The sequence below is a fragment of the Hibiscus syriacus genome, unplaced genomic scaffold (genome assembly GCF_006381635.1).
Source record: "Hibiscus syriacus cultivar Baekdansim isolate YM2019G1 unplaced genomic scaffold, ASM638163v2 tig00024296_pilon, whole genome shotgun sequence".
Taxonomy (NCBI): domain Eukaryota; kingdom Viridiplantae; phylum Streptophyta; class Magnoliopsida; order Malvales; family Malvaceae; genus Hibiscus; species Hibiscus syriacus.
Genome location: NW_024062518.1, coordinates 44,343 through 72,048, shown reverse-complemented (window position 1 = coordinate 72,048; position 27,706 = coordinate 44,343). Strand labels below are relative to the sequence as shown.

Below are 27,706 nucleotides of genomic sequence, written 5' to 3'. Positions count from 1 at the left end.
ATGTTGTTTAATTATTTAAATCTTAACTTGCAATTTCTATTTGTTCAATTTAGTTCTTAAATTATATTTGTATATGAAATTGACCCATACTATTTATACTTTTTAATTTACTTCAAACCCAACAAATCAAATAATAAACTTCATTTCAAACTATAAATTAGATCATAATCTCCAAACCCTTTAAACTTTATTCACCATCTTTTTAAATGGATTCAATTTGGTCCATCTTTATATTAATTTCAACTTAACATTTTATAATTATTTCGATTTGATCCCTCATCCTTTCATGTTGTTTAATTTATTTAAATTATTGTTTGTAATTCATGTTTATTCAATTTAGTCCTTAAAATTTTATTTTTATTAAAATTGACCCATAATATTTATATTTTTGTAATTTACTCCAAATCATATACAATTACAAATTACAACTTGTCGTTTAAGAAAGACAAAAAATAATTAACCCAAACTAACGAGATCCGACTGAAATCCATAAACCTGAATTAGCATGGTATTTAACTGCTTCGGACCTGAACCATTTTGATCTGAACTGATATCGATCTGAATTCTAACTGAATCTGATGTCAAATCAATCTGAAAATGACTCGAACTAATTTGACCTGAATTTGACTTAATCTGAGTCGAACCATCAAATTGACCTGACACGATCTATCTAATTTGACTGACTTAATATAATTCAACTAAAACTTGAACGATTACCTGATTTCACCTCCTAACTAAATCCTAGTCAAGTGAAAAAGGCGGTGTATGAGAAAACAATTTTTGTTGAAATCAATGAGCTTTCAATATTTGCCCAATATAGTTCATTATTAATTAAAGACGGAAAAAAGCTAATGCATAATGAGAGAAATAATATCTAGTCAAATTTGAATCAGAAGATTTGGACCAAAAAAAAAGGAAAGAGAATAAATCAGAATCAACAAAAACTTTGTATAAATAGAAACGATAAACGAGATCAGGCCAACCAACCCACAGAATGGACAGCTTTTCCGGCAACGAATTGTGGTTTTCCTCTTACTTCCCAGCAGGCGGCGATGACGACTGGGTCCTAACATGCAGCGAGGGAGTCGGAGTTGAGTTTACAGCAGTTAGTTTGGTACCTGGAGAATAAGGAGGTGGTTAATGTTCCCATGGATTTAGATGCTTTTCCTGAGAACTTGGCTTTTGCTGCTGTTGACAATGCTACGTCAAGAGTACGTCTTTTCATACTACTTTTTTTATTATTGCGAGATTCAACAAGTTGACTCATGAGCAGCGCCAAAAGAGTGAACATCTTTCATGTTGCTTTTATGTTTAGTGAAAAAGGATCTCTAATTCACTTTCACTCTGTGACTTGGTGTCAATACATATCAAGCAGGCATTCTTGGGAATACCCAAGACTCCGGGGTTGGAGGATCACAGGGATTACCCCAACACTCTGCGGTTGGAGTAGAGCAGGCATCCTTTGCGGTTGGAGGATCACCAGGATTACCCAAGACTCTGCGGTTGGAATTGAGCAGGCATCCTTTGCGGTTGGAGGATCACAGGCATCCTTTGCGGTTGGAGTGGAGCGGGCATCCTTGGTAACACTCCAAGACCCTGCGGTTGAATCGCATGCAGCCGGTAATCCAAAGATACTTGTAAAGGTTTAAAATCGTTGAAATTTCGTAATGTGCAGCTGTGGGTATATTCTGTATATGTAGGCGCTGTTGATTATGCAGCGGTGGAATTTGCTTGTGAAGAGGAAAAACGGAGCAAGGAATATGGATTCTGATGATGCAAAAACGTGAAAGGAGGTAACCGTTTTTTCTTTACGTTGAATTGCATATCTAATGATTCAAACATTGATCCATGTGGTGGGTTTAGGAAGCTATCAATCGAGAGTCCGCTAGGCGCTCCAGAAGAAAATGGAAGGATCAATTCACTCAACTCCACTCACAGGTTCTTCTGTTTTCCCTTCCTCAGCTTTGAGCTTTACAAATCCTAATCTCTTATTTAATGTATGTAGGCTGATCAACTAAGGCAGATAATACGGTCATATCAGGCTAGCCACTGCCATAATCCAAAAGTCGGACAAATCAGCCGTAGAAAACACAGTTTTGACAGCCGATGTTAGAGCATTGAAAGCAGAGGTAAAGGCTTAGCTTGAGTCTTGCTGCATAGGCATCGGTCTTGCAATGTTCGGCTTCAATGCTGATACCACTTACCCTGTTCAATACGATGAGCAAACGACAACTTTTACAGTTTTTTGTATGCATCATGTAGTTGATATCCCTACTTAATACTACTAACATTGGTGAAAACCTTTTGGTAGTTGAAAATGGCTGAAGCCGAGGTCATCGTGTCACCGGTTTGATCCCTGTGTTTGATCCATTACCCGGAATATCGACAATGAATGTGCCATCGGTTGATGCAAGTCCCTCTCCTGAGTCCATGGATGCTGCTGTTCCCATGCAAGACGACGGCCTGGATCATCCCTTTTATTAGGATGCTGCTGCAAAAACAATCCCTTAATCTACACCTCATAACCAATAATGCTGAATTTACAAATTGACCCTTGTCAGTTGACAACATATACCTTTTTTATTTTACATATTCATTTTCGTTGATGTCCTTATATCAAATTAAAATGTAAAAAACAGTATTCTATCTTTTAATTTTATGATTTGTGTTGTCTGTTACTATTGTAGTAGAATCGCCCAAATTTAAGGTTATTCATTAGGGTTTGACCTATATTTCAGTTTTGGATTATTTACATGAGCAAGAGGCAGACACAAACTAAAACCAGGGATTCTGATTTGCACCAACTTTATCAATGCTCTGATGTTATTAGGTTAGGAGAACTTACAAAAGCAAAAATATAAATTAGCAATGAAGAAGGGGGAGGGAACAATAATTGTTTATCTTTTCAATAGAATAAAATTTATTTGACACTATGAAAAACTGAATCAAAGCCCATCGCGGGGTGTGTTCAACTACTTTTCTACATGTTCTTTCTTTGAGGAGTTCAATAAAAAAGAGCATTTCAACTGAAAGAAATAAGTAATGCATGTATTTGATTGTTTCTTAGTGTTCCATTCCACTCGATACAATAAAGCAAACCATAACACCATGTATTAACCACCCTGACCCTGCGATGTCCTACTCGCCCAACCAGCTGCTGACGCATAGCTGAAATGTATAGTCTCATCTTGAAGCCAAAGGGTTAATGATAATAAAAGAAACAAGGCCAAGAAAAATCATCTCACCACCTCAAAGTACCCTCCAAAAAATGTATAAGCTGGTAATAAAATACAACCATCGAGGCCTCGAGGTGTTTCTCCCCACTCGCTATTTGAGCCGTGTAGGAATAGCCTGTGATGTCCTAAAACTTAAGTTAAGGTATTCTCAATGAGTCCTGCCGCTTAAGAGGGATGCCTTCAATTAACACCTCCTCTTCTTCATGCTTTAATGATCGCATAGACATAGACGTTGACAAACTCGGACCTGGTTTAACATAATCTCTATTAAAATTAAGTGTAAAGCAATAAATGTTTCTAGACTACAACATTCTTTATGAGCCTAAAAGGAGATGTTATAGAATGAATGGTGAAGAGTATGAATTCACAGTTCAAGGTACATGACAGTTATACCATCAACCATATCCTTGGTTTTGTGAAGAAGAAAAGTTCCTGAGAGGATTGTCACAAATCCACACATCTCTGTTATAATCTGAGTTGGTGTCTGCCTATCCCAATCCTGATATCAGAATATCAAACTTCAATAAGGTAAGGCCAAGGTCAATCCAAGTTAAACAAAAGAAAACTTGAAAGCAGTTATCAACTAAGCAACTCAAATCTTTAACTGCCCCTTTGCGAACAACGCAGATAAGGGATCACCAGCAATCAAAACCAGCGCAGAACCAAAAAGAAGTTTTATTTCATATCATAGCAGTCACAAACAGGGCCACTATATGAAACCAAACAAGAAAATTGCAACTTATAATTGTCGGATACATCTTGACTGACCAAACATTCCACACTTCTACACACAGTTCTTTTTCCCTTAAAAAGGCAAGCACAGTACATATAGGATTAAGCAAATCATTGCATGTTGAAGACAAATTAATTGCAATAACATTTGTGTGCAATATGGCAGAAAGTATCAAGTAGGATCTTTTAAACATTGCAATTACTAAAACTTCTGAGCCATTCTGATACCATTAATGACTGGAAATTACCTTAAACATGATCACACTAGCCAAAATGGTCAGTGACGTAAACATAACATAGTACATGGGAGAAACAATGGTTGTGTTGAAAGTATCAAGTGCCTGAAATTATGAAGGCAAAAAAAGAAAAACAATAAAAAAAAGGAAACATTGATTCGGAGTAAGAAAATAATAAATAGATAAATTTCAACTGATTTAAAGTTTAAATTAATGATTATGAACACCATAAACAAAAATACCCACAAGAAACATTTCGGGGGAAAATGAAATAGATTTTGAAGAAAATGAAAAATTTTCTTTTTGGATAGTTTTTCATTCATTCCAACATTTCTTTCGGCTCCTTTTCTTTGATGGGCATGAAAAGTAATCAAAAGAAAAGCACAAATCTAGGCATTTTAGGAAATAGAGAGCACCAAAGAAAGAAAAGACCCTGTGTAACCATTACCTTGTTTAAATAATTTATTTGGGTAATCACACAAGTAGCCACAACTAAAGTAAAGGCCCATGTCTGTGGATACACAAGCTGATTCATTCCTGAAAATGTTAACTTCAATGCAATACCGAGTGCTTTAACGCTCATGACCTGTCAAAGAACACTCTTAAAACAACAATCTGAGGGGAGGCAATGCAATTGAACGGACACAGAATTAAGCAACCAATAGCCTAGTCTTGATGCATACCGAAATAGAACCCACGAGAGAGCATACTCCAATGTAAACCATAATGTGTGTCTGTCCATATTGTGGAACAAAGCGGAATATAAGTATAAAGACAATGTTATGACCAGAGCCGTGTAAAACAAAAATCCTGCAAAAAATTATCAAATATGATACATTCATTTCCTTTTCTGTAGTTCAACAACTTCAAGAAGAAAAACCATAAGAGCTACAACAATATCTATAAGAAAAAGCAACCTGGCTCCGTAGCAAGAGTCCAAACTTCTGCTACAGATTCAATATGACGTTCAGGGGGGGCGTGCAATACAATTGTTGTTGAGCCCACAACACACAAAGCACAACCGATAATCCCAAAAGTATGTAACCTCTCCCGCAAAATGATATGTGCAAGTACCACACTGCATTAGAAGTGATGATAACAATAAACACTTAAATGCCAAACCTAAATTTGAGAGACAAATTTGCATGCCTGATAATGATGCTGAGAGCACTGAGAGGAGTGACCAGTATTGCCGGTGCAAATGCATAAGCAAAATTAGCAATTTCCCCGACGACCACTGTTGCAAAGTTGATTAACAATTAGAATTAACTACGTTTTCCTCTAGAATCATGAATCAAAAGCAAAAAAAAAACTTGACTATCTCATTAGTATTTTAAAAGGCTGAAGTCTGATAACTTCCTGAACATTGAGTGTAAGGATGCAATGTAACTAAGAAAATCTTATCATGGATGCAAGATATATTATTGACAAGAATACCACATTGTTAATTGTGTAACATATCTTTTATAACATCTGCTTTCAGGGATAATATTTGGAAAATAAGTTAAAAATGAGAAAAGGAAAAAGACGATATAGGATCCAAATAGGAAGAAAAAAAAATCCATAAGATAGAGTTAATTATCAATGAGAAACCCATAAAACTCACTTGTTATCATGCCAGCCCACCAAAGTGGCTCAAGCAAGTACGAATACCCTCCAACTCCTGTGTAAGAACCAGAAAAACTAATGTCATCGTGATTCATCATGCATAAGAACAATAAAAACTCCTCAAAAATTATATTGATAACGAAAAGGTGAAGAATCACTAAATGATATTGATAACAAATACATTCAAACGTTCTTTAAATAATTGAGATAAAACAAAAATTATAAAATACACATCTAATTGCAAATGCAGCACAAAATTTTATGCAATAAACACAGAATTATAGTGAATAGAAAAAACTCTGTCCAATAGCAACAAAACACACATGCAATACCAAAGATCATCTTGAATTTTAAAAATAAAAAACATATCATTTTCGTCTATTTCATTCAATAAAGATATATTGTATCTTTCTTTCCCACATTATGCAAAACTTCAGCATACAGAAACTTGGACATATGAGGAATTTCGTAAACAATTCATAACCAATAAGTTAGAAGATACATACAATCAAAGATGACACTGAAACCCACGATCAAAAGGATGCATATGAAAAGGTCGGTGCAATTTGATAGACACAATGATTAATTTTATGAAGAAAAAGAAAAACATGAAGACTAGTTTACTAAATACAAGCTTACATGCTAGACTGACAAGAGTTCAAATCGATTAATTCCCGCATTGATGAATTAAATTCAAAGGTCAAATAAATATTCATCACTTACACTTCACTCAAATTCGTTTTCTAAATTGCGTAAACAATTATTCACAGAATCCCACAACACTTCAAGTTATTTAAAAACCTAATTGAAAATTTCCAAATTAAAGAAGAAAACACGAAATCCGAAATCAAATCATTAAAAAAGAAGTAAACTTTTGATAAATTGCAGTACCTGCCTGACGCCAGAAGCACCTGCTTTTTTCAAGCCTTTTTCTTAACGATGAAACTTGCCCTAATAAATAAACTTTAAGAAATAGCCAAATCAAACCCTTAACATTATCCGAGGACATTCCCTCGCTCCATCTTCGCACAACCGACATACTCGAACCCTACACTTGAAAAAAATCTTAATTCTTGGGGGGGAGGGGGAATAACTCTATTCTACGTTGTCACAATCGGAAACGATTCTTTGATTGAACTCGAACGGAGTCTGAAAAAACGAGTTTATGGATCTGAAAAAGGAAAAAAATCCCAGTTTTACCCAAACTTGGAGTTTTGGTGAGTTGGGTAAGCAGTGAGTGACTCGGCAATCACAAAATAGTTGTTTGCCTGTGATTTAATTGTTGGAGATAGCTTTCTGGATTATAGCCTCATTTTTTGTTCTTTTATTTGCAATATTGGAGCAAATCCGATCCTTTCCTTTTTTATTGTTTTCTTAATGATTATTTCATATGTGAGAGATTTTTAGTTTTTTTTGGTGTTGTGCCGCGGTTCTGTGTTGTGTTGGGGGGGGGGGGGTGTTTCAGAATTGGGCCAATCTGTGCTCATGGCTACCACACATGTTGAGGGTTAAAACTTGTAGAGAATAGAAGTAGCTTGTGAATGCCTTAGGTTCACGTGAATTTTAAATCTTTTACCAGTTATTATGAATGTGTGTTGTGTTGGGGGGGTTTCAGAATTGGGCCAATCTGTGCTCATGGCTACCACACATGGGTTAAACTTGTAGAGAATAGAAGTAGCTTGTTAATGCCTTAGGTTCACGTGAATTTTAAATCTTTTACCAGTTATTTTGAATTTATAGCAGCAGCTTGCTACACTTGACATAATGACATCTTATTGTCAAAATCTCAGAGGGTCTCCTACAAAACCTTGAGAAACATTCGAGTGTAGAAAGGGAACTCTGCCCCATTCGAGATGAATTAGTGTCGCTCAATTCTTTGCGGATTGCCACGTTGATCCCTAAGATCATAGATTATGAAATCCCTTACTAATTCAAATATTTACAAATTAAAACAAATTCTACAACCGTACTCAATAGTAGGCTTCTTGGCTATATTACAATAAAACAGGCCAGGAGGCCTCTTCGGGGTGGTAAAATATTGAATAAGCCAACACAAATGTTTTTTTAGCAATAACACCACCAAATATTTTGACTCTTGTCTCCACTCGGACATGATACATAAGAGCTCCGGCTTAACTAAAAAGAATAAAATAATTTTTTATTAAACCAATAAAATGAATGGACATCCAAAAAACACCAAGTTATCTAAAGGTGACTTGCTGTTGGAAGACTGAAATAGCAGGTGCAAGGAAATTCAAAGCTCTTAATAAACTCTCAACAACTTTCCTTTGCAAGGCTATTTACTTGAGAAATTTACTTTCCTTTAAATATACTGAAAGTGTCTGTCAACTGATCATGCCTAGCAGATGTCAGCTTTGCTTGCAATGGCGATGGAAGACTTCAGATCAGAACAAAAATATGGACAATTAAGCTGAGGAAATCCGTAGAATTAGGGAAATAATCCAAGCGGGCCGATTATTTAGCCCAATAGAACAACTTGAATTTTATTTTGAGATCTACGGTAAATACTACAGTGTACGTTAAACTCGTCACAACGGTATGACGAGATATATCTTTTTTAATGGATTGAGGTCTCGGTTGACAGATCGAAGCGAGGAATTCTCTTGGCGGAGGGCTTCGGCTTCCTTTGCAGCTTCACAGAGACAAGTGAGGCAGAGGTTGTGGCGGTTGGTCGTATCTTGATGTTGTTGCATGAAGATGCGAGGATTGTAAAGAGCGAACATAGAAGCGGCGGAAGTGGAGGATGAGGTCGTGGTGGAAGAGTAGACTCCGTCGCTCTGGTCATCTTTTAGTTGCTTGCCTCCGAAGTCTCCATAGACGGTTGAAAAATTATCGCCTTGCATCTGCAAAATGAATATACTGAAGTTGAAAAACACTTTTAGAAATAACAGAAAACAGCGATGAATGAGTAAATTTCATTGAAATTGAGAAAATTTTTACGCTTACTGGAACAGTGGAACCTTAACTGTAACACTTATGATTTTCTGTTCAAGTCAATGAGAGAGAGAGTGAGAATTTTCTTTTGTTTTGTTTGTCGAGAGGGGAAAAAAAGAAAAAGGAAAAGAAAAGAAAAGAAAAGAAAAGAAAGGGAAAGGGAAAGGGAAAGGGAAAGGGAAAGAAGACCGAACTAGAGAAATGGAGGGCGAAGAAGACTGGGTTTATAGCAAGTGGGAATTGGAGGGAAAGGGGAAAAGAACAAGTTTATTTCTCCAAAACCGTTTAAACAGAATTACCCTTTGTCATGTAGTTATAGTTTCTCCACCAATATATTCCTTTTGCATTTTCCTAGGGATATATTAGTCATTTAAATAATCTAAATTTGTGTCATAGTATGATGATTAAACTTCTTTGGATGATGTGGACCGTTTGATTTCATCAACATATTTTGTACGGTTGACGAGCTTAGTATAATTTAATTTTAATTTTTTTATTAATCATTTAAATTTAAATTTTTAAATTTTTAATATAACTTTTTTTTAAAAAAATTGTATCTTTAATATAAAATAATATTTTGAATAAAATTAGTCAGTTTAGGTTTACACTTTGAGAAACGCTCACGTACGGCGCCTTAGTATACGGTTAAAATAACGCGTTACCAGTTTTGTTATTTTTATAAATAATAAAACTGATAAAAAATACCGAAAACATTATTATTTTGACCGGTTATAATTACCTATATAGGTAAACATGATAGAAAAAATATTTTAGGTAGCGCTTTACCGAAAACATAATTTTTTGACCGATTTTTTTACCGCGTTTACCTATATAGATAATTAGAACCGGTCAAAATAATAATATTTTCGGTCATTTTTACCGATTTTGTTATTTAAAATAATAACAAAATTAATAACACTTTATTTTAACCGTATACTAAGACGCCGCACCGCAAAACTGCCCTTACACTTTTTGTTTGTGATTTTGACGCACAATAACAGTTGCAGTTTTGTGTACTATATCAGTATGAGTGCTAAAAGTGGAAAATGAGATATTGAATTCGGCAGTTTTAATATATGATTAAAAAAGACAATAATGGTTTTGTTGTTATTTAAATAATAAAATTGGTAAAAATTATCAGAATATTATTATTTTTATCGGTTTTATTATTATTGAGCGTTTTATCGATTTTGTTATTATTAGGCGTTTTACCGGTTTTGTTAATAAAACCCGGTAAAGCGCTATCAATTTTGTTATTTTTTCTATCGGTTTTGTTATTGTTAGTCACTTTACCGGAAATGTTAAAAACATTGATGTTTTAGGTATAAATAATAATGTTTTAGGTAATTTTTTTACTGATTTTATTATTTAAATAATAGCAAAACCTTTAAAGTTTCGTACTAATGTGATATTAGTTTCCTTGATAATGGTTGAAGTTGTATATTTTCAAGTTTAGCTAAACATAGAATTATTAGCATGTTTAATATATTTCGAATATTAATTTATTCATTTATGTTTGTAATAAAAGAAAATATTGACCATTCTAGAGTCCATTGATTTAAACATCGTATTTACAAGATGTGTCCCAGTGATGACAAGACAAACACAATGGTACAGACGTTGCACCCCACAGCTGACTAGACATCAACGAATACGAGTAAAACCAAAAAATGAGAAGTGATAGAAAGTGGGTTTAAAAATTCGGCTCAAACAACAAAACGAGTAGGAAAAAAAGAAGTGGGAAAAGAAAAAGAGTGTTCGAATACCCTAATTTTAGGGTTAATCACGCAACAAGTCTCCACACTTTTAAAAACATACAAATCGACACACAACTTTTACAAGCTTACCATTGAACCCCTAATTTAAGTTCTGACAAATATTACTATGTAATTACCCTAAATTATTTGAAAAATATTTATGAGTAGATAAGCGTAAAGCTTTTCACCTGCAATTTTTTTATGAAGATGGATCACTTTACTTGATTCCTATTTAGCAAGTCGCTGAAATCCATTATTTTATTTGTTCAATGACTTGGTTTAAAGCTCTAAGTGGGGATGTCATTAAGTCAACAAAAAGTGACGAATTATCTTTGAAAATGATAGATTTTGTTGGATGCTTTTCTTCATATATCTCTTAGAGACCATGAGATTCTTTATAATCAAACTTGGGACGATACCAAACTACGTTGAATGTTGGCGTAGGTGCACTATATCTAGCAATGGTCTTTGTCCTAATACCAAACTGCAGGAGACTATTTGTTATGGGCGAAGGCATTATATTAGTGTTGGGCGTACGACTTAATTCTTACGTAATATTATTGGTATACCAATATTGGAATTCTTTAATATAACTAAAATCTTTGGAATCATTAATTTTTATTTAAATAAGTGACATAATAATTTTTAACATTATTTGTAGATATTGTAACAAAATTCAAAGTTTAATGTCTATTATGTAATTTTTAAAAGCTTAATGTCTAAAAAGATCATTTTGATATTTAATGACCACTTATGAATTTTACCCTATATGTGAGACATTCATTCTAAAATTTTACTGTTTTATTTAAAATTATAATAAAAAAATTTTAAAAATAAAAAAGACATGCCCTACAACAATATGAATGAAGTTGAACGTAATCCATCACTAGTCCAAACCTCAATGAAAACCAAGGTTAATATTCAAATAATTACTATTCAGTAAAGAATTAAATAGTTAGTTGATTACTCAGAATGCTATCCAAACTCATCGTTATGAAAAGTTGAACCCTGTGACCAAAACAAATGTAATTGGAACCTTTTAGTTAAATATTTCAAATAAATTCTCAATGCAATCATCCCTTAAGTAATATTATTTTATTTTAAAATTATGAACAAAAAAATTGAAAAGTAAAAGAAGGATCAACGCTAACAAAACACATTATTTTAAAAATATTAAAATATTTTAGTCTAGAGTAAGAGGAATGATATAATACCTAGTAATAAGTGTTTTGTATTCAATTCATTTGAAAATATTTTTTAACTGTTATATTTGAAAAAACATATTAAAAGATAAAATATCATTGTGATAATATATATTATCATTTAAGAGGAAGAGCTTTCAATATTTTTATAATTGAGTTGGTAGGTGACTAAAACATAGTCAAAAACTTAAATAATATTATAAAGAACAAGAAGAGAAATAACAATAGAGAAAATGTTAATTTAGATTGGTAAATTTTATGGGGAACTCGCAACTCTAGACATATCATACCAACTCCAATTTAGGATGGAAAGAAATAAAACTTACAAGACTCGCGGGTCTTCCATTTTAGTGTAGACCCACTGAATTTACCAAGTCGGTACACTTCAAATCCTAGTAGTTTCCGATCTTCCGGTACCAAGTCACCCTAACAATCGTATTAAAGACTTCAAAAACTTCTTGTTCAAAGCACACTAATTTACAGATTGTTTATTCAAAACCAGGTCCTATAGGTAATAAAAAAACTGACATCATATTTATATATAAGCTCTCAGTGCCATCAAAACTCAGTCAGTTGGAAATCATATATTACTTTTTTTCCTTTTATGAGATATGAACTTCTCCACTGGCATGTACCTCTTTTACTGTCTTCTTATACTCATCTTCTTCTTCTTCATTCTCTACATCTTCTTCTTTTGTACCCCCGTCTTCTTCTCCACCCCAACCAAACCCTCCGATAGACCGCAATACTCGAGGAGCAACTTTGGCCTATTTTACTATTTTCATGATTTCATCGATACTTTGGAGGGAGAAAGTAGGGATTTCTTTCCTGTAATAGGCAGTTTGAGCTGTCTCTGTCGGTTCCCTGGGCAAGTTCTTCAAAAACCATGGATGACTCCTGATATTTTTTATGGCAATCCGCTGTTAAAATAGGAATTGAAACAGTGAGTGCCGAAAGCAGAAGGAGGAAATAGAAAACCAGTTCTTTGTCAACGGTGATAAATGGATGAAAAGTAATTATAAACAACAACCCTTAGAAAGGCAATTTAAAGATGATGGCTCTCATGTTTCACGTCTCCCTCCATTTCATTCGCACAAAAGTATAAGCCTCCACCTTATAATTTATCATTTACCAGCAAACATTTATTGCGGATTATGACCAATTGTACCTTGAAAGAAGGAGACAGTTTGCAAGACTCTGCTTTAGCACCAGCAAAATAATGGGAAAATATACATATGCACGCACGGCAACGCACACAACAAGGCTCATACAATGTTAATAAACACCAACCAATAAACAAAAATAACGGGGAAAAAGATTTTTTACTACACTAACCAAAATGTTGTTTAACTTTCAAATTATTTCATGGAGATCCTTGAACAATGTCATTAATAGGAGGATATACCCTGGAGGGGCTAGTAACAAATATGCGAGAAATGAGGTGTTTGCAATCTTGACATATGTGAACATAGTCTGGGATTTTGTATTGAACTGACATTATCCTCTGTAGCGGATTAAGAAAAGTGTTGAATAATCGGGTAAAGAAAACAGAAAGAACACAAGAATTTTAACGAGGTTCAACAATGTGCTTACGTCTTCGGTGCCTTAGGCGGCGCTAGTTTTTTTATTCAATTCAATGTCTCACATGTTTAGGTTGCATCTCCTTTTATAATAAATAAACCATGGTACATATTTACAAAAATAACCCTGTACCATACCGCAGGGCCGCAACCCCCGCACCCCCAACCTACATAATCGTAACCTCCACTACGAGACTTTCTCGGTATATTTATGAGTCATACCTAACAAATCTCCACCTTGGCGAATATCCTGCCCCTTAGGAAACATTCAATGTGGGTTGGGTTACCTTACTTCTTTAACAACTCGAAACACTCAACAAGTCCAAGCAATGCATGAACTTGTCTGTCGTAACTGGCTTGGTGAACATATCAGCGTCATTCTCCTCAGTATGTACCTTCTGAAACAAAATCTCTACAGATGCAACTAACTCTCTGATCTTGTGAAACCTTACATCAATATGCTTAGTTTATGCATAGTGTTTCTTTAATATATATATATATATATTATATTAATTATACATACATATATATACTATATTAGTATAAATTATAATATATAAACTATATATTTTATATAATTTATACATATATAGTTTATATACATATATTTATATATATATACTATATTAATATAAATAATATTTTATAAACTATATACTTTTTATAGTTTATACATATATAGTTTATATACATAGTTTATATATATAGTTCACATAATCATAATTTATATATATATATAGCTTATAATAATTATATAGTTTATAATATAAATATAGTTTATATGTAAACTATATATATATATTATATTTTTTCAATTTTTTAAATGAATGCAATTTACTAAATTTTCATTATTTCTTCACATTTTGTATTTATTTCGATTTAATCCTTTGTGTTTTTAATTTATTTCAATTTTAAGTCTTTCACTTTATATGTATTCAATTTAGTCCTTAAATTTATATTTGCATCTTCATTTGACCCATTTTTAGTTGTTATTTATTTATATTTTTGTAACTGTCCCATAATTTTTAAATGTGTTTAATTTAGTCTTTTTATATTAATTTAAACCTCACATTTTAAATTTATTTCGATTTAGTCCCTTACTTATGTGTGTTGTTTAATTTATATTTTAAGATTTATTTGTAATTTTACATTTCTTCAATTTGTCCTTAAATTTATATTTTTTACAAAATTGATCCATGGATATTTATTTTCTCTTAATTTACTCGAAATCATATACAATTACAACTTGCAATCAACAATCATGAAAGATGACAAAATAATTAATAAAAAAATAAAAATGACCCGACCTAAACTCAATCCGTATCCGGTAACACATGACCTGAATTTTATCTGTCAATGATGTGACCCGATCTGAACGAGATCCGACTGAAGTCCACCCGAAACTAAATTAACCTAGTCTTTATCTACTTCGGACCTGAACTGTTTTGACCTGAACTGACATCGATCCGAACTGAAAATGACCTGACCTGAACCCGATCTGGATCTGGTGTCAAATCAACCTGAAAATAACCCGAACTTATTTGACCTGACCGGAACCCGATCTGGATCTGGTGTCAAATCAACCTGAGTTGACCTGTATCTGATTTTACCCGACCTGCCAATATCCGACTGAAACCTATCCGATTACCTAATTTTATAACCCTACTCTGAATGACACTATCCTCAACCTGTAATCTACTTTTGACCCAAACAGTAAGACGACCCCCCGCTCTGCCAACCGCTTTTGAAAATCTAAAATCAAAATCATCATCATTCCAGAAACGCCCAATTTCTAGTTCATTAAAATCTTCTTTCTTTGTTTCTTGAATCAACACAACTTCTATCCTATTAACACGAATTATCCTGCATAATTTATAAATTTTAGCATCTGACCCCATACCTCATATATTCCAGGAAAGGATCGGACATTCCCACTGTACTTGTTGACTAGAAAGCTATGGATTGAGATTCACCTTTTGAGGCTTCCAAAGCTGCTAATTCACGAACCAAAGCATAAACGTTTTCTTCGCTTCCCTTTTTGACGCATCCATCTTGCTCATAAATCGGAATTTAAGAATGACCTACCTTCTAATTCAGACAAATTCTTCATCACACTCTTCTTTTTTCTTCTTTTTGTTTATTCACCCATTTCTCTTCTTCCAAGGGGTGGTATTAACTTTTTACTGAATAACTTGAATAAAACTATATTTTTTACTTTTCCCGCCATGGCTCTTTGATTCTGTTGGGTTCTTGATAAAATCACTTCCTCATGCGGTAGGAATGAATTATTCAACATATCAACCGGACCCTCCCGGTCTTCCACCGAATTGGGCTTCATTCCTGCTTGGTTTGCCAACACACCATCCTCTTAGCCTTCCTACCCATTAAGTCTCTTATTAGCAACTTTGTTTTCAAAGCCCATACAAATTACATCTTCCAAGGCCCTACTATCTGATCCACCTTCCCACAGTGACATATCTTTTAAATTCTCTTTAATTGCGAAGTGTACATAATCTGAGTTGACTAGCTCCCTACTTTCATCAAATGCCTCTCTCTCCTCTGGTTCCACAAAATCCAGACTTTGCTTCCTCACACTCCCAGACTTTTCATCATTGTTGCTCAGGCTCATAATTACTTCATCTCCAATGTTTCTTTCCAACTCATCCCCAAACGATAAGGAGTCACCTCCAAGTATATTTGCCATGCAAGCAAGTGAGATTCACATTCTTCTAAGCGACTTTTGGTGTTCTTCTCCTCCAATGAACCCTTACTTCTTCCTGTCGACGACACCGAGTCAGCCTCTAATGGATATTCCTTGACCTCTCGCTTTTGGGCATATGTATAATTTATACATGTGCGTTGTTCCACCACTCGAACTATGAAAATATCTCTTCCAGCCTTCAGCTCGGCCACTCCGTCAATTATTTCTGCCTGATTAGTAGCTATTAGAATCTTCATCTTCTCACGGTCATTGGATTGGAAAGCATTCTCTCCCAAAGCTAGGAATTATCCCCACTGCTATATTATTCTCTTGAAAGTGATGTGGTTCCAACACTGCAGCGGAACACCTGGACAGTTGGATCCATGTTATCCTTTTCGTCGATCTATATGATTCGGACCATGGTTGTACTTCCAAAAACACTTCCTTTAGGTAGGACCAATTATGTTCCTTCATAATACTATAAAGCTCCTCTTCGTCTATCTCTATTAAGAAATCTCGCCCTCTCAAGTACTTAGTCCTTATTTCTCCAAGGCTGCCTGCTCGTAGCCTATCTTCAAATGTCTTGAGCTACAGACAGTCACCATCGTACCTACTAGGCATTTCTCAAGCTTACGTATAGACTTCTCCTCAATATACCCGTGGATAGTTCTACTGCTCCTCATTGCATGCTCCTATAACCCTTTGCAGGAAGGATCCCCGCCCTTGATGTTGTCTGTTACCGCCCCCATATCCTTTGCCAAGCCATTGTTAATATATAACCCGTTAGCATCATTTCCCTGATCTACCCTGGTTGCCACCTGAGAAAGATATGGTCTATTTGATTTCTAACTTTAGGTTTTAGCTATGTAAAGAGCTTCTCTTACTTATAATTTGTAACCAAAAATACTGAATCCATTTAATCTTTGCATCACTCTAGCTGCATCTTCTCTGTTGGAAAATCTAACGAATCTGAAACGCTTCCCTGTCATATCATTCTTCCTAGCTATATAAGAATTAACCACGTTTCCATGCCTGCCAAAGAGTTGTCTCAATCCGCTCCAATGATAACTTAGTGGAATATTTTGAACAAACAGTGTTAATATCTCACTTTCCTTCCAGCTTCCGATCTTGAACCCCCGGAATCCACCGGTCTGAGCCATCGGAATCCTCTTGCAGCCATTGTTTATATGTCTAACCTAGTTTATCATGCATGCATGAAGGTTTTGTGGTTTCACTTGCAATAACTAACAAGATGCGAGAGGTTAAATAAATCATTCGACTTGGAAGATTGTTGGAAGATTTAAGCCTCAGCTCGTGATATATTTGTGCGATGGAGTAAGTAAAAACTGGTTCTTCACCCTATATAAACCATATCGTGGGGAGAGACGGAATAAATTCACAAACATCAGAGAGGAGTGGAATCAAATTATAATCGGAGTGTAAAAATGGCAGAGATATTTGTAGTGGCTCTTGGAAGCAACAATGAATCAAGATCGAGATTTTATCATAGTGACGGTAAACTCCCAGGTGTTTTGAGGGTTAGAGAAGAATATGGAGGATCCTAGAAGTTTAACTGCAATAGTGAAGGTGGCAGCTACTTCACCATCAGCGGCTCTGGTGGAGGGCTTTTGCTGAATCCAGGATTAATGTTGTGATCACTCTTTTTAGAGAAGATGACAACCTCTACACGATTAGGGTCAGATATTGAGTTGTCTTAATCAGAGTTTTAAATCACGGTCTGAAAACGTGATAGCGCCCAATAACACCCGCAACGACCACAATCACTATAAACTCGAAATGACCGAAAACACGATCGTGACCGCGATTTGAAACATTTTCTAAGTAACTGTTTGGTTATTGTGAGTTAATACTACGTATTAGTAACCCATTCGATATGTATTTCTTTTCCTTCTAGAAAATGCTTTATTTTTCATTTTGTAATTTTAAATATTAGTCATTGGTTTCAGTTTTTCTTATACTTGTGTTTAAATCTTTGAAATTTAATAATTACTTGATTAAGAAATTACCACATCAGTTTTATCATTTTCACTCCTTATGATTTATTCGTATTATTTTGGCTTAAATATAAAATAGTTCTCAAACTATACCGTTTTTTACAAATAAGTGTCTAAAGTATTTTTTGATTCAACCCAGTGCCTAAAGTTATAAACGTTACCACTTTAGGTGCCTAGGCCGTCAACAATGTTAATTTCCCCGTTAAGTGACACGTGTCATAATCGGGTAATTTAAAAAATATTAAAAAATAAAATTATATATTTAAAAAAAATAAAAAAAAAATAACCACAAAATTTAAAAACCATCATTTTAACCCCTAAACCCATGTCGATCGTCACCCTTTTCCGTTGACGAAGCTCCACCCGATCTTACATCCCCTCGGCGACTAAAACCCAAATGAACGTGATCGATCGGTGACGAATCACTGTTTTATACCCCACGAACCCTATGATGAAAAATCACAATCCCATGCGATTTTGAAGGCCAATCGGCAACACCTTTGATGGCGTATGACTAGGAGGATGGCAGAGACTACGTAGACGGCGGTGGTCGTGACTGGAAAGGACGACGACAAGGGATTAAAGTTAGGATTTGGGGATTTTAGGAAATTAAAGTTTTTTTTATAATTTAAGAGAAATTATTTTTTATAGATATAATATATTTTTAATAATTTTAAAAAAATAAATTCTAAAATCATCATATTGTGACACGTCATTTAACGAAAGAAATTAACACCGTTGACGGTCCGGACACCTAAAATGGTAACATTTGTAATAGGCATCAGGATGAGTCAAAAATACTTTAGGTATATATTCGTGAAAAGCGGTATAATTTGGGTACTTATTTTATATTTAATACTTTTCATAGGATGAAAATCTCTCGTTTGGCTTGGCTTGGGTCCCAAGGGACCATAAAATAAGGCTTAGGTTGGCTCGCGCGATAATAAACCATATGTGGCGATGTTTGAACTTACGTTATCATGCAAACCGGATTTGCATCACATGCAAGTAAACTGAAGTCTTCTTGCAATAACTAACAAAGACAACCAACATTTCGAACAGTGTCAAGGCAGTGGCCATCGGATGTCCTGGGTGGATAAAGTTCTTTATATCATACAATATCGATGATATTGTTGCTCTTCCCATCGAGACGGCCGATGACTTGTACACCATTAACGTGCACTAAAGTTAATTAGTTACTGTAGTATTTTAATCGTGAAAAATAAATCTAATTCAAAAAGTTATAATCAAGCCCTCATTAATCAATTGTAACAATCAAATCATTGCATTATAAGATTCACATTGGCCATCTCGTTTGATTCATCGTATTAGATTTCTAAGAAACTTTTAAAAGTAGTTTCCCCAATTTGTGTCATCCGCAGTTTAATGACCTCCATCTCTGAATATGTTCTTCCAATCACCAATTGCATCTACTCCACCTTTCAAATTGTCAAATGAAGCTCCTGATCTTCGAGAAGGTCAAAACCCAAATCACTAATTTATAATAAAATTAATTGAGTGACTTGATTATAATATTTTAAAATATAATGACTTATTTGTAAATTTACTAATAATAGAGTGGCATATGTTATAGTATATCCGACAAAAATAATTGAAAATGTTTACTAAGGACACATTTAACACTGTTTGAAACTCAATAATCTATTCTTACAATCAACTAATTAAATGATTAGAATGTAATATTTTAAAATACGATAGTTTATTTATAAACTTACTAGTAACATGGAAACACGTTACTTTAATAAGAAAAATAATAACTCATGAACAACTAGAATCGTCTTGATTTCAATTTGAAACGAGGTTGATTTAACACACAAAAATCTCTTATCAAACAATCTTTATCTTATCCACTGAAATTTTCTGTCGAAAAACAACCTCGTGCGATAACAAATAACAGCAGAAAAGTAGTCGACATGTTTCCAACTAATAAAGCCGATATTGTCAAACACTGAGGCTCTGCACATCAAGTTTGCATGCGATATATAGCTAACGAACACATTTAAGAAAATATATGCAAAGCTCCGGAAAGCAGTCGACTCAGTGCAATGTTGTAAGATCTAAAGCCTTTTGCTCGCGATATAATATTATAATCTTTCATTGTTTGATCGAGCAAGAAGAGCTGCTGCTTTTTCACTCTATATAAACCCTTCGTACACAACAAAGAGCTTCATAACAGCAATCATATTACAAATATCTTTGTAAGGGCTACACCTAGTAGCAGATAAAATGGCAGAGATCTTCTCTATCACTCTTAGAAGTGACTATGGATCAAGGTTCAGGTTTCACCACGGCGGCGGAGCTCTCCCCGCTGTGCTGAGGGTTAGAAATGGATATGGCGGGTCTTGGAATTTCAACTGCAGGAGTGAAGGTGGAGGCTGGTTCACCATCAGCGGCTCTAACTGGAGAAATTTCTTTAATTCATACAATATCGGTGATATTGTCACTCTTTCCGACGAAATCGGTGACGACGTCTACACCATTAGTGTGCGCTAAAATTCATTAGTTGCAAAATTAAAATCTCTAGATAATTAATTGTGTTGTCTATGGTGTGCTGGTATATTTATGCATATGTTCTTTTAGGAAAGGTTTCTTTTTAATAATTTACTATTTCTGTAATTTTTTTTATTTTCGAGTTATTATACATATTTTCAATACGTTAGAATATTTGAAGTCAAAAGATGAGTGTTGGATGCCGATCTATTTTTTTAGTTTTGTAACATAGCAAGATTTCGTTTTAGACGTCCGAACTCACTCAAGCCAAAACAACGTTAGACAATTCCCTCACGTCCTGCTCCATAATTAATATCATTTTTTCTGTTTCTCTAAATTCATCAATAAACTTTAAATATAAATTGTGAAATATTTATGAAAAATATTTTTTGGATAAATAGTTTTCATTTGAGTCTACTCAGTGAATAGGGTAATAAATAAAGTTATTAAAGAAGTCTTGGAACAGCTAATTTATTTTCTTATCCACTAATCATTTTCCAACTTTATAAATCAAAACAACCTCGGGCAATCTAAACGAGACATGACAGTCCGATTAATAATATAAACTATATCGAAATGACAACAAGTGGTAACATGAAATCTTGCGAGCTAAGCAGATCGATATTAATTGTCTGGAAAACAAAACAAGCTCGATTACATGCTATCCAACCATCACGTTTCGAAAGAAAATCGATCGACGTCTCGCTTACAGAATGAAGCTTACGATCCTAAGCAATCTAGTTGAATAGGCTAATTAAGTGTTTATGATTGTATTATAATCTTCTGAAACAATAAAATTGAAGTGCAAAACCTAGTCAAAATGTTTTGTCTTATAGTTTTATAAAAAATGTTCTCTTAAACCATATCTGATGACGTCGCCAAGTTTGACCTAGTTTTCATGCATGCACTTGTAAATATGCATGAAGACGTTGAGGTTGAGGTTGCACTCCAAGTTAACTATCTTTCGATACCTAAAAAGGCGATTAAGAAAACACCTAAAGGTTATGTAAAAACATTCGACTTTGAAGATTTTCGACAAATTTAACTTTTAAGCCTATGCTCGCGATGCATCGGATTTCATGGTTTTTTCTTTCTTTTTCTTCATTTGATCGAGTAAGAAAAGCTGGTTCTGCTATCCATAGTCTATATAAACCCTAAAAGCTAGACGCAAGGTGGGGCAAATCAGAAATGGCAAAGATATTCAAAGTTGTTCTTGGTAGAAACAATGAATCAAAGTTGAGATTCCATCATAACGGCGGCGAACTCCCCGGCGGTTTGATTGTTCTGAGGGTAGAGATGAAAAGGGAGGATCGTGGAGGTTTAGATGCAAGAGTGAAGGTGGCGGCTACTTCATCATCAGTGGTTGTGGGTGGAGGGGTTTTGCTACATCCAGGATTAATGCTATGGTCACTCTTTACAGGAAGAAGATGACGATTACTTGTACACAATTAGGGTGAGTATTGACTCTTACGTATAAAAGAAAGAAAGGTTTATGATTTAATCATTTAATATTCATGGAATCAGCTTTTATAGCAGTGAGCGCCCAGCTAACTACACTATCCAACAGCCTAACCACTTTACATTGTATAACCCGCCAAACTCACCAAACTAACCGTAAAGGTGCTAAAAAAACCATTACGCAAAACATGTGAAAATTAACCCACGTGATAGCACTTCCAAATAGTGAGGCACTGGAGCTTATAATTAATTAATCTCTAGGGTTTGTGAAACTGAAACCCTTCTGTTTTATACGTCCTTGGGGGATATATTCTCCATGTAATTATTCGGTTATGGTGTGGTAGTGCTCTGTATTGATCAATTTTGATTTAGAAAATGTTTTTGGGGTTACTTCTATGATATTAGTATATGCTTAATTAAGGTATTCTGTTTTTGTTCAGTTTAATTATTATATGTATTTTCAATTACTAGTTCATGGTAAGCTAAAATATCATTGATTTCTATTTTTAATACTCGTGATTAGATCATTAACATTCATGAATTGCTTTAACCCAATTAAAAACTCGAGTTGCTTTAGCCAATGGAATCATAGAAGTGAAGGAATAAGAATTCATCATTTGTTTTTAGGTTTGAGTTTCATCAGTGAATTATATAAATTCGAATAATATTAATATTATTTGATTAAAAACGTTAGTATTTTACGAGTAAATTATTTTTTGTAACCAAATTTTATTGGTGTTTCTGTTGATTATAATCTGAATCATATTTATTATTCAAAATTTAAGATAAATTACATTAAAGATAATTATGATTTTAAACATAATAAAATTATAATACAACAACAGTTAATTAAGTTAACGACAACGGGATCATCTTGGTATTTGCAATCAACATATAAGAAAAATCTTTGTACTTTTAGTAAGACATAAATTAGGACAAAGGTTATAGGTGAAATAGCTAATGTCACACGGCTGACTCATACGAACTATTGCAAGCAAAATCCTCGTACCATTGCCATCATTATATATACATATAGGCTATAGCTTCTAGGGAATTATTTTATTTGGAAGTAAGAAAATGCACTTGGGAACTCAGATTTTTTTTTATAGTGGGCCAATATAATATAACTAAATTTTTATCTAAAGTAATTTATACATGTTTTTTAATTTAGGGAAAACTAACTATTTGGTCATCTATCTATTACTTAATTTATGTTTTCGTCACTCAATTATTATCTCTTTAAAATCATGGCTAACCTTACATTTTGGTTCTATTTTGAACACTCACCATTAAAAAAATTAATAATAATGTTAATGTAATATTTTTTTAATTATTTTTAATCATAAAATGATATTATTTTATGATGACACATCAATATCACGGCTACATTTTTAAAGATGAGTGACCAAAATAGAAATAAAACATAAATTATGATTTAAAACAAATAATAGTTATGTGACCAAAATAGAAATTAAATAATTAATGAGTAAATGAAAAAGTAACTTATCCTTTTTAGCATAGGGCGGGCCATAGCCTAAGCCTAGGCTTGGATACGCCCCCGAGAAAATGGCGGCTCGCTAGAGTTACGGCCAAGAGTCTAGTCATATAATATTGGAAATCGCGCGCGTAAGCATGCACGAAAACTCTGAGGCTAGACGTCAAGTTTTCATGCGGTATAACAATTAAGATAAGGGTAAAGAATATTGTTCTTTACTTAATTATTTTCTCCCTCGTATTCTTTTATTTAAATTTTAATTTACTCGCTAAATTTAGTGATTGAATTATTTTATTTACTCTCCCATTTTTCTCTAACTATCAGATGATGTCACATTTTTTATTATTTTTTAATATAAAATAATTAAAATTTTAAATTAAAATAGAAATTGGTTGGATACTATTGTCGACTACCGTCAACTGCCGTAGATGGTGGTCGTTCGGTTTCAAATTTCATGGGTCTCTTTGAATCGACATCGTAAGTCTAAATTCGACCTCCATTTTGTCAGAAGTTGATATGAAGTCTATAAAATTGAGATTGAAAGTAGTCATGTAAATGAACCGAACAAATACGAACGGAGGTATGTTTATGTTCGTTCATTTAATTTTAACAGAACAAATGAACGAACACAAACATAAACGAACAAAAAATTTCTTGTTCGTATTTGCTAGTTAAGGAATGTAGCTTGTTCATTTTTGTTCATGATTGTTCATTCATTTAAAAGATAAACGAACACAAATGAACAAACATAAACGAACGGATGTAAACGAACATAAACAAATATAATAAACAAACAAAAACGAGCGAACGTAAATGAAGATAAACTAGCACAATAAATGAACATAAACAAACATAAACCACAACAACAATAATCAAATAAACAAATATAAATGAACAAAAGAAATCATGATAAATGAATTTATTTTACAAGAAGATCTCGAAATCTTAAAAAGATTTATTCTGAGGCTCTGACTAAGTCGTCTCCGATGATTCAGTGAAGAACGATAGACAATAGTGAATAAAGATTAAATAGCATGAGGTGTGAGCGATAAGCTTGAAATTTGAAAATAGATTTTTCTTCTTTCCTAACAATTTTAGGAATATATTTTATTTAATTGTTTTGGTTTTTTTATTTGAATTTAAAATTAATTGAATTTTAAAATATTAATACGTATCATATTAAAATTTAACGGGCCTTAATATTTTAAATGGTTCTAGAGAGATTGACTTAAACTTAAATGAACGAACATAAACGAACGAAAGTAAACGAACATAAATGAACAAATATAAACGATCGAATTACTGAACGTTCACGAGCGTAAATGAACAAACAAGTTCTATGTTCGTGTTCATTCATTTAATTAAACGAACACAAAATTTTGTTCATGTTCGTTCGTTAAATAATAAACAAACATAAACGAACTTCTCGTCGAATGGTTCGCTGAACATTGGGTTTGTTTACAAGTCTAATTGAAAGTGAGGAGTTCAAAACGTTTTAGTCGAGATTCACGAGTTTTTGGACATTTTCTGGCGAAACAACCACCAGATTCAGACTCAACGGGTCTAGATGAATTGACCCAAGAAATTTGGGATCGACAGTGGCCAGAATGAAAATGACATGGTGGCCGGAGGAGAGAAAATGGAGAAGAAAATGAAAAGGGTAAATTACACAATTCCTCATTGAACTTTACTCTCTCTCCTATTTTACTCACCTAACTTTCAATATATGATTCAGAACGATGTCGTTTTGGTGTATATTTGAGTTTTGAAAAACGACATTGTTTTTATGCTTGTGTCACATCATAACGTTGTTAAATTAATGACAGAGTGAGCAAAGTGATTCAATTTATAAAGTTCAGTGAGTAAAATAGAAAAATTAAAAGTTGAATGAGAAAAATTGGAAAGATAGTATATATAATTTACCCATAAAATAATATGCAAAGCCCAATTGGTTTTGGAAAACACCCAACTTCCAACTATGCTTTAGCCTTTTGCTCGCGATATATCATATTTTAATTTTTTCCATCGTTTGATCCGGTAAGAAAGTGGCTTTCTCACTCGTACCGCTCGGACAAGACAAAGAGCTTCATAACATAACTGGTTATTAGATTCACTTGTAAATTATGCTCACAAATATTAATAAATGGTTATTAGATTTACATTAGAAAATAATAAATAAAGTAAAATAATAGATGAAAATTTAATAATAGAAAGAATAATAGTACTACTAGTAGAGTAAACTTAGGGAAAAAGTAGTAAAAACTACGCACAAAGCTAACTTATAATATAAATAAATTTGATAATTAAACATTGATCTTACTTTTATTACCATTTTTAGTTTACCTTTCCTTAAAGTTTTATCTTGATATCATCAAAATTGATCTAAAGGATAAATTTATGAAAATTGATACTATTTTTACACGAATAAGAATTTAATACAGCCAAAAGGCCCACAACCGAATTAATTTTATTTTAGAAACAAATAAAAATCCATTCAATTGCACGAAAAAAAATTCTACTGCCAAAAGTAGGGATGTAAAAAGTTGACTCGACCTGTAAAACTGACTGAAATCGACTCGAGTTAAAATTGTTTGTGACATGAGCGGTGGTGATTCGAAACCAACTCGAATTCAAACAGGTGTTTACCTGAACGTGAGTTGGACCTGAAAATTGTGAATATAAACCCGAACTGTACCCGGTCTGAGAATGACTTGAACCCAAATTGAACCGATAATATATATATACATATATCATTGATCATTGATAAATGTATATATATATATATATATATATATATATATATATATTAAACTTATATTACATACATCATGCATAAATACATATGTACATATATTGACTTTTATATATATACACATATATACTTAATTGTATATTAGATTTACAAATGAGTTTTATAAATATTGGGTTATGTAACTAGTAATACAAATGATCTTATATTAATAAAATGGATTTTTATTTATTTCAAATATATATAGTTCTTTTAATTTGATCCTTGAATATTGTTTAATTTATTTAAATTAAGTTTGTAATTTCATGTTTAATCAATTTAGTCCTTAAAATTATAGTATAAAATCTAAAACCTTATAAATTTTTGTTCCTCAACTTTTGAAATGAATGCAATTTAGTCCATTTTTATATTAGTTTCAGCTTCACAAGTTACAATTATTTTGATTTGATCCCTATATGTTGTTTAATTTATTTAAATCTTAACTTGCAATTTCTTATTTGTTCAATTTAGTTCTTAAATTATATTTGTATATGAAATTGACCCATACTTATTTATACTTTTATAATTTACTTCAAACCCAACAAATCAAATAATAAACTTCATTTCAAACTATATAAATTAGATCATAATCTCCAAACCCTTTAAACTTTATTCACCATCTTTTTAAATGGATTCAATTTGGTCCATCTTTATATTAATTTCAACTTAACATTTTATAATTATTTCGATTTGATCCCTCATCCTTTCATGTTGTTTAATTTATTTAAATTATTGTTTGTAATTTCATGTTTATTCAATTTAGTCCTTAAAATTTTATTTTTATTAAAATTGACCCATAATTATTTATATTTTTTTGTAATTTACTCCAAATCATATACAATTACAAATTACAACTTGTCGTTTAAGAAAGACAAAAAATAATTAACCCAAACTAAACGAGATCCGACTGAAATCCATCTAAACCTGAATTAGCATGGTATTTAACTGCTTCGGACCTGAACCATTTTGATCTGAACTGATATCGATCTGAATTCTAACTGAATCTGATGTCAAATCAATCTGAAAATGACTCGAACTAATTTGACCTGAATTTGACTTAATCTGAGTCGAACCATCAAATTGACCTGACACGATCTATATCTAATTTGACATGACTTAATATAATTCAACTAAAACTTGAACGATTACCTGATTTCACCTCCTAACTAAAATCCTAGTCAAGTGAAAAAGGCGGTGTATGAGAAAACAATTTTTGTTGAAATCAATGAGCTTTCAATATTTGCCCAATATAGTTCATTAATTAATTAAAGACGGAAAAAAGCTAATGCATTAATGAGAGAATATAATATCTAGTCAAATTTGAATCAGAAGATTTGGACCAAAAAAAAAAGGAAAGAGAATAAAATCAGAATCAACAAAAACTTTGTATAAATAGAAACGATAAACGAGATCAGGCCAACCAACCCACAGA

At 33.1% G+C, this 27,706-nt stretch overlaps 1 pseudogene; it reads right to left on the bottom strand.

The window, feature by feature from the left end:
- Positions 1-3,134: 3,134 nt before the first annotated feature.
- LOC120210033 lies at positions 3,135-5,907 on the bottom strand (annotated as a pseudogene).
- Between the last annotated feature and the right edge of the window lie 21,799 nt (positions 5,908-27,706).